Source organism: Chamaea fasciata, unplaced genomic scaffold, assembly GCF_029207755.1.
Source record: "Chamaea fasciata isolate MVZ Bird 193981 ecotype frontalis unplaced genomic scaffold, bChaFas1.0.hap1 SCAF_7, whole genome shotgun sequence".
NCBI classification, from domain to species: Eukaryota; Metazoa; Chordata; class Aves; order Passeriformes; family Sylviidae; genus Chamaea; species Chamaea fasciata.
This window is the reverse complement of record NW_027094092.1, coordinates 49,831,435-49,843,790: the sequence shown is the minus strand read 5'-3', so window position 1 is coordinate 49,843,790 and position 12,356 is coordinate 49,831,435. Positions and strand designations below refer to the sequence as shown.

General features: G+C 37.9%; 1 long non-coding RNA gene across 3 annotated transcripts; it reads left to right on the top strand.

Annotated features, from left to right (window-relative positions):
* The first annotated feature begins 3,437 nt into the window (after positions 1-3,437).
* LOC136292702 (uncharacterized) lies at positions 3,438-11,334 on the top strand. Of its 3 annotated transcripts, none has more exons than XR_010721945.1 (3): positions 3,438-3,710; positions 9,253-9,308; positions 10,926-11,334. It is a non-coding gene; the product is annotated as an uncharacterized lncRNA (long non-coding RNA). The 3 variants fall into 3 exon arrangements; XR_010721946.1 differs by having other exon boundaries at positions 9,248-9,308; XR_010721944.1 differs by lacking the exon at positions 3,438-3,710 and adding an exon at positions 8,958-9,164 and having other exon boundaries at positions 9,248-9,308.
* The last annotated feature ends 1,022 nt before the right edge of the window (positions 11,335-12,356 follow it).

The window sequence follows — 12,356 nt, the reverse complement described above, 5'->3', positions numbered from 1 at the left end:
AGTTATATATTGATGTGTAGGCATTGCAGTATGGCTATATAGACTGGGTTGTTGTGCTAGCTGCAATTTTTACAGCAGTTCTCAGAAAATTCTTCAACATCTGCCTGTCCTTTTTTTTTCTTTTTTCTTTTTTTTTTTTTTTTTTAATGTTGTTATTCCTTGTGTAGTTACAATTAAGGAGCAACATGCCTATCAGGCATAAATACTCAGGCTGCAATCATATTCTCTAGGGAATGCTGCTCTTCCCATATTCCTTTTAGAGAAAGTATCTGTACACATGGAGTTTAATCCTCATGTTTGTCTGATCATCTGTGAGTGTCTATGAAGTAAGGAGGGAGGATGATGAGTTACCTCAATGTTCCTCACCACACTGGGGTGGACAGTGACTATTTCTGTCAACCAGTTTACATGAGGATAGCCACAGATCTGCTCAAATCTACAAGATAACTACGCAGCTTACTCCAGTGATTCACCAATGTCATGCTTTGTCTTTACCTGAGTGCCCCCGCGCCCCCCAATGCTGATCATGATCCTTTCTTCACCAGATGTGGAGGTTTCCACCTCTGTGTGCCTATGCATTAAGGACACCTCCTAGTGGTTGTGGAATGGGAGGCCAGAGACGGCTCCAAACACCACCACAGAGCTGCCCTGAATGAGTGACAGCTGTGAATCCATGGACTGCTCCTTTCCCCTTGCCCTTCTGGACTGTCCGCTTTCTCCTTGGCAGAAATATTAACTTGTGATATATAATTACAGCCCAAGTTACCAGCCACTAGGGATTGGTGGCAATACTGAAAAGGACCAACTGGTAATATTCTGCTTTTGTGAGAATTCTAATTGCAATCCCAAAAGGCTTTGCAAAAAATCCAAAAATTTCTTCTGGTATCAGAAAAAGAGGACAATTTTAAAGGAAAATGGTCCATTGTGTAGCCTGGCCTGAAAAAATTTGTTTTCAGTGCCTGCTTTGTCGCAGCTATCCTGAATGACCTCAGATATTTCTTTGAGGTTTGGTTGGTTGTGGTGTGGTGGTGTTTGTTTTTTTGTTTTTTTTTTTTTTTTTTTTTTTTTTTTTTTTTTTTTTTTTCCCCCCTAAATGGTTCAACACAGGTCCCAAAGAAAGAACTCAACAAACAAAATGCAAAATGTAGTAGTGCAGATGTGAAACACAGACTTACTGCTTGGAGTACCCATGCCAGTTATATATCCAAGTCTCAGTTTCTTTGAGGCATGGCTATATATACTAAAATGAATTTTGAATCCTTAATCCTATGAAAAAGTATTTGAAATGAATTAGGGGTCTATGCACTTCTGAGATGTAGCTTTCTAGACCTTCATTTCCCATGTCTAAAATACAGATAATAGATGCTCTTCCTTACCCAGATGGCCTAAGGATATTCATTAATCACATTAAGATTGTGAGGTGCTCAGCTACTATAAATAGAGGAGTTTCATGATCTTCAAGATGGTGGTTACCTAGGAGATATATAGATCAACATATCCCTACTTTGCTTTGCCATTCCTTGGGGATAGCACGGCCACGTTTTCTTAGTGATCAGCAACCTCCAGCTTTTACTGCTTCTCTGGCCAGTGCCAAATCATGTAGAACATGGTTACAGAAGACGTAAGAGATGTGTTTTCTAATTTGCTGACTTTCCCCCTCTTCTCTTTCCCATCACTTTAGAAAGTCTCAACTATCTGCATTATCAATTAGTAGGTTTTAAAATGCCCTTTTGGAAATTTTAACAGTTTTATTTTTAATTGAAGGAGTGCAAAGCAAAAAGCTTGCAAAGCTATCTAGTTCTATGCTGATCTTTAGCTCAATGATAAACAACTCTGCTCACTTAAATCAATTTTATGTAAAAACAACAGTGAAGGCTGAGTGTTTTGCATGTGGAGAACCTTTTTGATGGAGAAACTGTGCAGCAGAGGAAGCAGAGAATTGGATTGCCTGTCGAATCGGGATGTACCACTGTACTGAGAATTGCTCAGCTCTATGATATAGACCCTGAGCTGCTAACAGATATCCTTCTTTAGCTACAAGACTGTGCTTTTGGAGTAAAGAAGATCACAACTCCATCTGTACTGTTGCTGTGATGTACTGAGTGGGAGTTGTGTACAGGACAGTGAGAACTGTAAAGTTCGAAAGTGGCCATGGATTTATTATAAAGAGAACTCTCGAGCTGTTTGGTGGTGGTTTTAATTTTTTTTAAGCTTATCTTGAATGAAGCTTTTAAAGTTCTCAGTTAACTATCTGAAAAATTGTTTTACTTATTTTCTCTTTTTTACTTTTAGTGCTAAACAGAATCCCAAGAGCAAATATACCATGTAATGTAGCAGCTTTTTTGGTTTTGTTTTTTTCTTTTTTTTTTTTTTTTTCTTTTTTTTTTTTTTCTTTTTTTTTTTTTTTTTTTCTTTTTTTCTTTTTTTTTTTTTTCCTGACTAGAAGTGGAAAACATCTGGTAAGACTAACAATATGAGATTAAAAAGCCAGCATCCCAAACTCAGATGCTACCTTTTGCAGATTGACTATCACTGAGTTGGTAAACAAGGATATATCCTAAAGCAATTAATAGAAAGGACCTGAAACTCCTTAGCTGAATTTTATGGATGTTTCCAATGGAGAGTTTCAGAGACTTAAAGCCATTTAGAATGTTGATATGGGCGTGGATCTGATTCTAATGTGATTTTCAACTCCCTATGGAAGAATGTAAGAAAGCACACCTGAACAAACCAACAGCTGGTCCATCCCAGTGTTGTGTCCCCCAGCACCACAACTGACACTGCTGTTTAGGGAAATCCCAAAAAATGTGGCAGCATTTTGCAATCCAGTCCCATCCACAATGATTGGATTAGGGCTATTAGAGGGTACACCTTCACTTAATCCATTTAGCATCCCTTTATGGACCTGTGGTTCCATGACAAAACAGCCAGATTTAAAGCCCCTTAAAAAACTGAAATCCTCTGGGGGAAACCCTGTCAAGCTCCTTTGGCCTGTCAGCACTGTTGGGTGCAGGTTTAATGCAGGAGCTGCAGTGGCAGGGTGCAGCGGAGCAGCGGCGGCAATGGCGCTGCCGTGTGAATGAGCTGCCCCAGCACCGTGCAGGCTGTGCTCTGTGCTCTGCTGTGCACAGAGACACATCAATACTGAATATAGTCTGTTAGCAAAACAGAATGGAAATCTTTCAGGTGAAGAATGGCTTCGCTGATTGCTTTGCTCTACCAGAATGGGGTGTGTTTTCAGGCATTCTGATAAATGTGTGCTATTTTTCAGCCATTCAGTGTGAAGTGCTGTAGGTTTCATATAACTTTTATTGCTCACCACAGGCACAGAAGGATTGATTACATTGTTTGGGGATTTCCTAACTTCTGAGGCTGCCTCTTTAGCCAGCCTTAATACAGCGTAAGGAAGGAACAAAATGCTACAGTGGCCTGCTTTCTACCCTTGTATTTTTAGGATCAGACTTTCTGCTTTGGAATGGGGTAGACAACACCCAACCTCATCCACATGACTTCTGACCATCTCCAATGCCTGGATACAGCTGGATTGCTAGTGATGAGTATGATGATGTTCTGCAGCTATAGGAAATAAGAGACAGGATTTAGGAGTTATTTCATGTTGGCACTTATACTTCGGTCAAAAGAAAAGGAAGCAGAAGACTGATTGTGGAATTGGGGTGCTGTTGGTGTCTGAAGTGTATAAGACAATTTTGGTGAGTCTATGCTGAAATCTCCTTTATGTTGGGAAATCAAGAGCAGCTGATTAATTTTTTGAGGCAAACAGTTTAACATGCTCATGTGGCAACTCCGAGTGGGGCACATTCATGCTGAGCCCTAACAGTTAACTCTTAGTGAATTTGTAAAATACCTTAGAGTTTCCTAATCAGTTACCAGAGATATCATTTATCTCCAATAGTGGCTTAATGAACTAATCATGTTTCACCCATTCCCTTTTGCATTTTCAGACATCAGACTTACTAGAACTCAGTTTTACCAGTTCTCAGGTCACATATTCAGCTGGGAATTTTGCTTTTCTGTATATATATATATATATATATATATATTTTACTTTACCTCTAGGAACAAACATAAAAAACTAAACTTTTATCCTGATCTAAATTTCTTTTAATTTTTAGTAGGACTATTTATAGCTCTCACAAAGCCACCAACCTGGATTTCACTACATTAGAACTTGAATCTACTCAAATTGTACTGCAGTTTCATGGAGGATTCTTCTCACCAGTATTTATTAGTTATGAAGCACTCTAATCTATTCTTGATTACTGGGCAAATGTAAGAAATATCTCCCTTAAAACAAATGTTGCATTCGTTGGCAAAAATCTAGCAAGAGGAGACTAGTGCCCTAGGCTTTATGAACAATACAGGCTTTCAATAAATAAATAATTCAATTCAATTCAAACAAATGTCTTTCCTGATGTACCATACTTTCTAATTTCTTTAATAAGCATTCTTGGGAGGTGCTTATCAGAAGTGATCCTCAATGAAATCTTAAAGGAAGGTTCTGTCAGAAAGCAGAAGTTGTGATGTCATTTTACTTTTCTGCCAGGGAGAGTGGTATAAAGTTTCAAGACAATTCCAGCTCAGAATCAACTTGCAGAGTTGATGTTAAGTATGGAAATGTGAGCTTGGGCTACGGGTCCATACAGGACCCTCTTTCGTGGAAATGCTCTGCTCAGAGAGACACAGTTGGCAAAGAACAAGATAAGGAGCTAGGGAAATATGTAAATCGTTTGCTACTGTGTCTACTGATGGCCTCAGCCATGTGCAAAGACACTGATGCACTGAAGTTGTTTGTAGCAGCCTTGGCTAGCTCTGCACACTCCCAGACTCCCACCAGGGAAGCCACAGACACAGCCCAGTAGACATAGCACTGAGCCAACTGGCTGTGCAGCTGTCTATTTAGGTCTCCGAGCCTAATATTTCCTACTGGCTAGTTGCCTCTGGAGGTTTAGCAACAGCCTCTGTGCACAGATATGGGGATAGAATTTATGCTCTATCTACTGGCCTGAGAACAGGATTTTCCTCATATATTCCTGGCATCTTTATCACCTTCCAACCTAATACTACACCCCTCGCTCAATCCAAAAAACAGGGTGACTCAACAGACTTGCATTAAAACCCCTGAGGGAGGTTCGCCATTCTGTTTTTCTGCTTGAATAGATATGTGGGAGGGTAACAATGTGTTGAAAAGTGAGAACATTTAGGCACAGAATCTTCCCAAGAGTGAGTGCTCACACTGCCTACCAAAGCAGCTTGAGGGCAGAATCTGGCCCTTAAATATTGTCAGACATCTGGGCAAACAAAAACAGTTTAGCTCAAACTGCCTCCATTTCTCCTGCTCAGAAAGACTTCAGTTGACAATGTCAATTTTTGAAAGTAAAGCCTGGGTGAGTGATCAGATCCTTACCCTTCCTTTCCTCTGAAGGGAGCTTTGTAGTCTCACTTGAAGCCAGTCATCAAATCAAACTGAAATTTGCAGGACACAAACCAGACTTGGGGCTAATGCCCCAAAATTCAGATCTGGATCTAGGTTTCAAATGGTGAGACTGAGAATGGGGTAAGAAGATTATTTTTTTTTTAAACTCATCAATACACCACAACGATTTCAGCTTATAAAAATTCCTTTAGACATTTTTCATGATAGACTAATTTGACTTTCTCATCATTATTTACTCTTCACATGCTGTCTCACATAGGTGTCTGATATTTTGCACAGAAATTCTTCACACAGCTCTTAAGGAGAGTTCATATCTACAGTGTGCACTGCGCTACAGTCAGCAAAAGGGGAAGAGAGAAAGGAAGCAGAGATGCAGAGAAAGTGGTGCTATTTCTTGCCATACATAGTTGCCAAGTACTTTTCATTTACATAAATGACTTAATGATGATTGTATGATATTTAAAATTATTGCCACCCACCAGAGATGCCTTAAAACTTTTATCAATATGTCACCTTTACTATCTACTTGATTGTAAAAATACAGAGATCATTGGGAAAAACATAGCTTGTTGCCAGTCCCTAAAACCCAACTCTGTGACCCTTCTGGATTAAAATAAAAATGGTAACAACAAAGATCCTTCTACTAGTATCAACATGATTTACATTTACATGAAAAAATAAGCTGTTTCACAAAATGGAAACAAGTAATAAACTGGGACAAGAACTGTGACCAGCCTGGGACCTATTAAAGACCCCTCTGGACCTGGCAGGAATCTGCTTTTTCTATCTCAGGGACAATCTCCCTGCTACCCCCCCAGCCCCAGGTCTAATTACCTTTCTAAATTCATATCTAGGACCACAGGCTGCCTCATGGGATTAAGCACAGTATGCTTTGCAAATTGAAAATAAGATAGCTGTTAGGAATATATCTACTTGTCTCTATGATTACAGCAACAAACAATGGCAAAACACTAATTTACATCTATTATAACGGTGTAACAAAGCCCAGGATTTTCTTTGTGTTGTAGGCAAGAGATACATCTGCAAAGGTGAGATTCTAAGAGGCGTAGGCTCTAATGAGGGAAATTCTCTTGCAGAGCAGGTATCTGGCAGGATGACATCAACTCAAAGTTATGAGGATTCAGTATATCATTAAATTTATTTACCATAAAATGGATTGAGCTTATTTTTAATAGTAAAACTATTCATAAGGAGAGGAAGTTTATATATATATATCTGTGGGTTGGATGGCATTTGTGTGGGGTGAAACAGTGCAGAGCAGTTGCAACAGAAATCCAGTCATGCCTGGGTCTAGGATTTTTAAAGGTGTTTTATCTAGCAGAAATGAATACAGCATTTACAAATTGAAAATAACTCTGTAAACTCAGATAAGATTGTCTTGGTAATATTTTACCAAGGAAGCAGCTCACCACTGCTTACTTTCAATTAGCCATCTAAATCATAGCCTATACAAAAAGCAATCCCTGCTGCCTTGCAGTAATAAAAAGAGGGAAAAAAGAAAAGAAAAGAAAGTTAGACTAGTTCCTAAGAGTTTTGATTCATGTTGCTGAATATGGAAGATCTGTAATCTTCTCCTTGGAGTCTATAGTTTAATGTAACTGCTTGAAAGTAGTTCCCCTCTGCTGCTGGCAAAGTTATTTTTTTTTCTGAAATGAATAGTGATACATTATAGATAAACCTTCACTATTAATTTTGTTTTGACTTTAACTTCTGAATAAGAATATAAGCTCCAAAGTAGTTACTCCCCAGATAGTAACTGTGCTGTTATTTTTGGATCATATTGTAGTAGACATTTAGAGAAGGCTAAATTTAGAATGAAAAAAATAATTTGATTGTCATCAAAAGTTTTTGCTGTAAGATAAAAGGTGGCATTTTTTTATTCCTAGTTATCTTCAATGAATAATGAATAAGCAAGTTCTCTGGAATCAGTATTCAGCTTCACTATCTTCTGTCTACAAAATCCACAGAACTAAAAGTCTTGGAGGGCTGATTGGTCAAACTCAACAAGTTTAAATTATATCTACACGTTTTCAGTGATCCACTGGTAGTATGTTTGTAAATTTGAGGAGCCAAGTAGGATGGCATAGAAGCCCTTGCTGTGACAGTGACATTGTGAGGGTCTGATGCTTCATGAAAATGAGAGTTTTGACAAAATTTCAATAAAGTGATAGTTAAGAGCCTGAAGAATAGAATGAGTTGCTATAAATCACTATATGTAGTATTTTTGCAGCAGCTAAATCTGGTACATGAATTTGTCTGTAAATTAGTTTCCCTTCCCTCTGACTATTTTATAACTAAAATTGTCTTTCTGTTGAAAAGCATTTTAACCTGACTTTAATGGCTGAAAACTGAATTGAACCTTTCACCTGTTGTGTTTTGGGTTTTTTTTTGTTTTGTTTTGGGTTTTTTTGGTTTGGTTGGTTGGTTTTTTGTTTGTTTGTTTGTTTTCTTTTTTTGTTCTGGGAAGAGTTTTAACACAGGGGGAATGTCCATATCACCTGAACTGTCTGAGTTACCAGCAAAGCTACACGAGTTTTACCAATAAGGAGGATTTTTTTTATTCAAAGAAATAGTAAAATTAAAAATTATCTCTGTGCCATTACACAATATCTATAACATACTATATAGAAAGGCTTTTGGAGACCTGGGTGCTATCAAATACACCTGAATGACTTTACTTACATTCATAAAAGGATGAACAGTAGTTGTACCTCCCTGAAAGCTGCTAGCCCCAGGCAGGAAAGGAGTTTTTCACTCTCCATCATTTTCTTCTCTTTAATAGTGATTTACTACTAGCTAAGCACATGCTCAGGGTTTTAAAGCTGGTGGAGTGTCCCATTGAAATAAACAAGTTTGATATATACTAGAATTACTCCTTGTTGAAGGGTCAGGTTGATGTTTCACTGCCTTTCTGAAGAAATATCTAATTATTGAAGAATAATTTTATCAGCAAATTGATCACTTGAGACAGGGAAACATTGTTAGGGGTTTTTTTATTACTTTTTTTTTTCTTTTCTTAAGAGATACAAAATTTACCAGAATCAATTGGATATTTTATCCTTAAACAAAAGTAAATTTTACATAAACCTTCAGACAAATTCAGATATTCAGAAGCACAAATTCAGAAGCCCCAAATTTCTACTTCATCTGTAGATTCCCTATAATTTTGGCCTACCTGCATCATTTTGTTGTATGACTTCACTGAAGCTCCATCTACACCTGCAGGTGAATCCATTGCTCAGATTACGGCAATAGCTTCTTCTCCTACAAAGAAGCTGGAAACATCTAAAATATTGCTGTGAGTGCTATCTGAAGTGCACCTTGCAAACCTTTGCTTGCTAAGCGCTGGACATTTTCAGCCACAGGCATTGATCACAACCAGCCTCAGGGTCAGGTGTGTGGTGCAGGTGGGCTTCATCTGATCCTAATACATCAGAATTGCTGTTTGCTACCTCTGTGGCTGGCATAGTGCACAGGGCCACAGTGCAAAAGCAGAGACAGGCAGGGGGAACCCGTATAAAAAATGCAGTAACGATTTATTTCATAAAGAATTTTTGTAAGCCTCGTGGAAAACAGAAGCCCATGGGCTGTTGTAAATAGTTCACTCCAGATGTTCACTTGGAGGATACACAGAGATAATTCCTAAAGCAAAGTTGTTTGAAATGTAAGAAGAACTAGAACTGAGAAGGTGACCAAGAGTATTGCATTGCTAATATTTTTGCTTATTTTTAATGTGATTTCAACTGTACTTTTTATCTATATTTTTTGAAGGACAGCCATTCATATTGCAGTGAAATAGAAGTGGAATATCCTACAGATGCCATAAGCTGAGGTATAGTACAGACATCCAGCTGTGATCTTTCATGTACCTGAGCAACATCTCAACAAAATCCCATGTGTATTATATGTGTATATATGGACAGATTTGTACCAACTCTGCATTGCTACACTTGACTTGCTCTTTTTTTTAATTATGTAAAAAAATCACATTAAGCTGAATCTAATTACTGCAATGTATATTAGAAGCAGGGCACCATCAAAATTTTATTTAAATTAATCAGGTTTTGATTTAAGATATTAAATTCAAATTAATCATGTAAAAATGGAAATGATCCTTGACGTGCTTCCAGCTGTGACTTCAGTCTGTTTTCTCGTGTGAGTCACTTTCGGGATGTCTTGGGGGGAACATTACGAAAATTCACGCCGGTGCTATTTCAATTAGAGTTATTTAGCAGGACAGATGTAAAGAATACGGTATAATTAAGAAGGAGCTGATGACACAGCTACAGATTTTCAGGATCAAAAAAAAAAAACCTGTTAGTGAAAATTGACTACTGGTCATGTAGTCCAAGTTCAAATATTCTGGGGTTAAGCACTCATTAATGATGGAATGAGGTCTTTAGATAGACCTTTGAACTCTTTCTCTGGAGCAATCTGCAGAATTCTGCCCTGGAAATAACTTTGAAGCTTCATTAGCAAGCAGATGATACCTGATAACATAATTTTTAAATTCTTAAAATAATTTTCCTCCCCTTGGTGCCTAACCCTTTCTGGCCAGCTAACTTTAAAGGCCTTCAGAAAAACCTAAAAGTGCTACATAAATGCCTGTAAAAGAGACGCATTACATATGTATGTACATGCATACACTCAAAGCATTGTTAAAATCATGATAGATACAAGCTGACATAATTCCTTATAGCACTATTTGAGCAGGATTAGTCTGTGCTACCTGCATGCTTCCTGACTAAAACCACAAAGAGGATGGGGGCTTTCCCACACTAAAACTCCTGACTTAGTATTTATTTATAATTCTGTATACCATCAGAATTTCCATTGGGAAAAGTGATGTGCACGTTGTTTTTTTATTCAAGAATTGGGTAACACAAACATCTTTTCTTACGTGCTGTAATACTATGCAGCATAAACTTGGGAAATTATTTTACAAATTCTTTCACCTGAAATTAAATCTCCCAGGTAAAGCTCTCAGACTTTCCAACATGAAAAAAGATCAGAGACAACATCCATTCCTTCTTGTATTTACAGATCTCCTGAAAATATGTGTATTTAAACACACTTCTTATGGTTGCTATCCAAGGCTCTCAGTATCTGTTCCCCTCCTACTGAGTAATAGTAAAAGCCAAGTTAAATTTAAAAAATGCACAGTACATACTGTACACTCATAATTCTAGATTAAATATTGATCTCCATGGTGTTTTTTTCATGTCTCTTGCAATCTTTCTCTTCCCTCACCAATGTCCCATTGTCACTTCCCTCTGTAAAGCAACATACAACTGAAAATATTTTCTACAACTAAAATCATTGCATTTAACCAAAAGAAAAAAATATAGTGTATGAGAATAAAATAATTTAAATATCTAGCTCTGTATATCTGGCAGCATATTTCAGAAGGAGATTCTAGAATCTGTAGAAGCTTTATTTGCTGTTTCAGGCTTGTCACATGTCTCCAGCAACGAGCTGCACCCAAAGGAGGAGCAATGCACCAGACCAAGCATGCCTGGCTATCCACAGTGGATTGGCAGTAAACAGCATATTACACTTACCACAGCTTACTTATTATGCAAATTTCAAGGCAGGAAACTGCCTGTAAAACAGGTATAAAGTGAGCATAAACTTTTTTTGTTATTGTGGTAGTTGATGGTGTTGTTGTTACAGAAGGAGAAATAATATGATTCATTGATGGTTTCTGCTTCCTACTCATTTGATATAAACCTACATAATGATTGTTCTTTAATAGTATTTAAGATATTTTTAAACAAACTGTGTGGGAGTTTAAGATAATAATGGTTTCGGTTTTTCAGGAAGCACTTTTTGGAAACGTGTATGACTAATTTAATATTAAAAATGGTTCCTCACAAGAAACAAGAATGGTGTAAGTAATTTGCAAGAAAGAGCATGATAAAAATATGCTCAATTGATTCACTTTTCCATTTTAAAATTATTTTTTTCTTTTGGCATAACAGCTGGAAAGAACAATCTTTTTTTTCCATAGGCTAGGCTGTTGCTTGAATGACTGAAATGCATTTTCCCAGGAGAGATGCACAGGTTCATTTCCCATCTGGGTATTTTTCCCCCTCCTGTTTCCACCTCCCCTCCTCCAGGACCAAAGCAGATTGGTAATGAACCATAGGTTTCCACTGATATAACTCCATACACACCTAAAACATATGTCAAACACAAAAGTGCTCTGTGTGAAGTACAGATCAGCCCAAAGATATCTGTGTATCGCTTTCTCAGTCCCTCATCTAGACCTGTGTGAGTGGGCTCCAATAATCACATTTGTAGGATGAAAACACACGGACTCCAGACCCATATCTCTGGTCAGTTGGGAATTGGGCTTAATCCCTTCAGGAGGAAAAGCACAAATCCCTGTAGAGTCCCTGAGGGAAGAGAGTTGGATGGGGGAGCACAGAGATGGTGTGAGATGAGCTCAGGAGCAGTCCTCAAGGCAGTCCACCAAGGGACTGGCCTTGTCCATATGGCAAATATGCCAATGCCACTGCAGTCACTGATCTGTTGAGCCCATGGCATTTACCACTGAAATTGTATGTGTTGGCAGCATAGTGGGGAGGGCTAAGAACACAAATTGTGGGGAAGTTTTATTTTCATGAAGTAGAAGCTGAAACACCAAACAGGGACTTCATATGATGATGCTCAATCCACAATTTTTTTTGCACAGTTCTGGTGCTATTCTGTGACTTTTCTCAGTTCACTCCATGGAATAGTAGCCATAAGATGAATAAGCCTTTCTTGTCTCTTTCCAGTCTTATTAGACTGCAAACTATATGTGTTAGTGAAGGACAACGCATTTCTCAGTGCATTGTGCATGAAGGTTTAGTTAAACCTAAAGCGAGTAAGATAT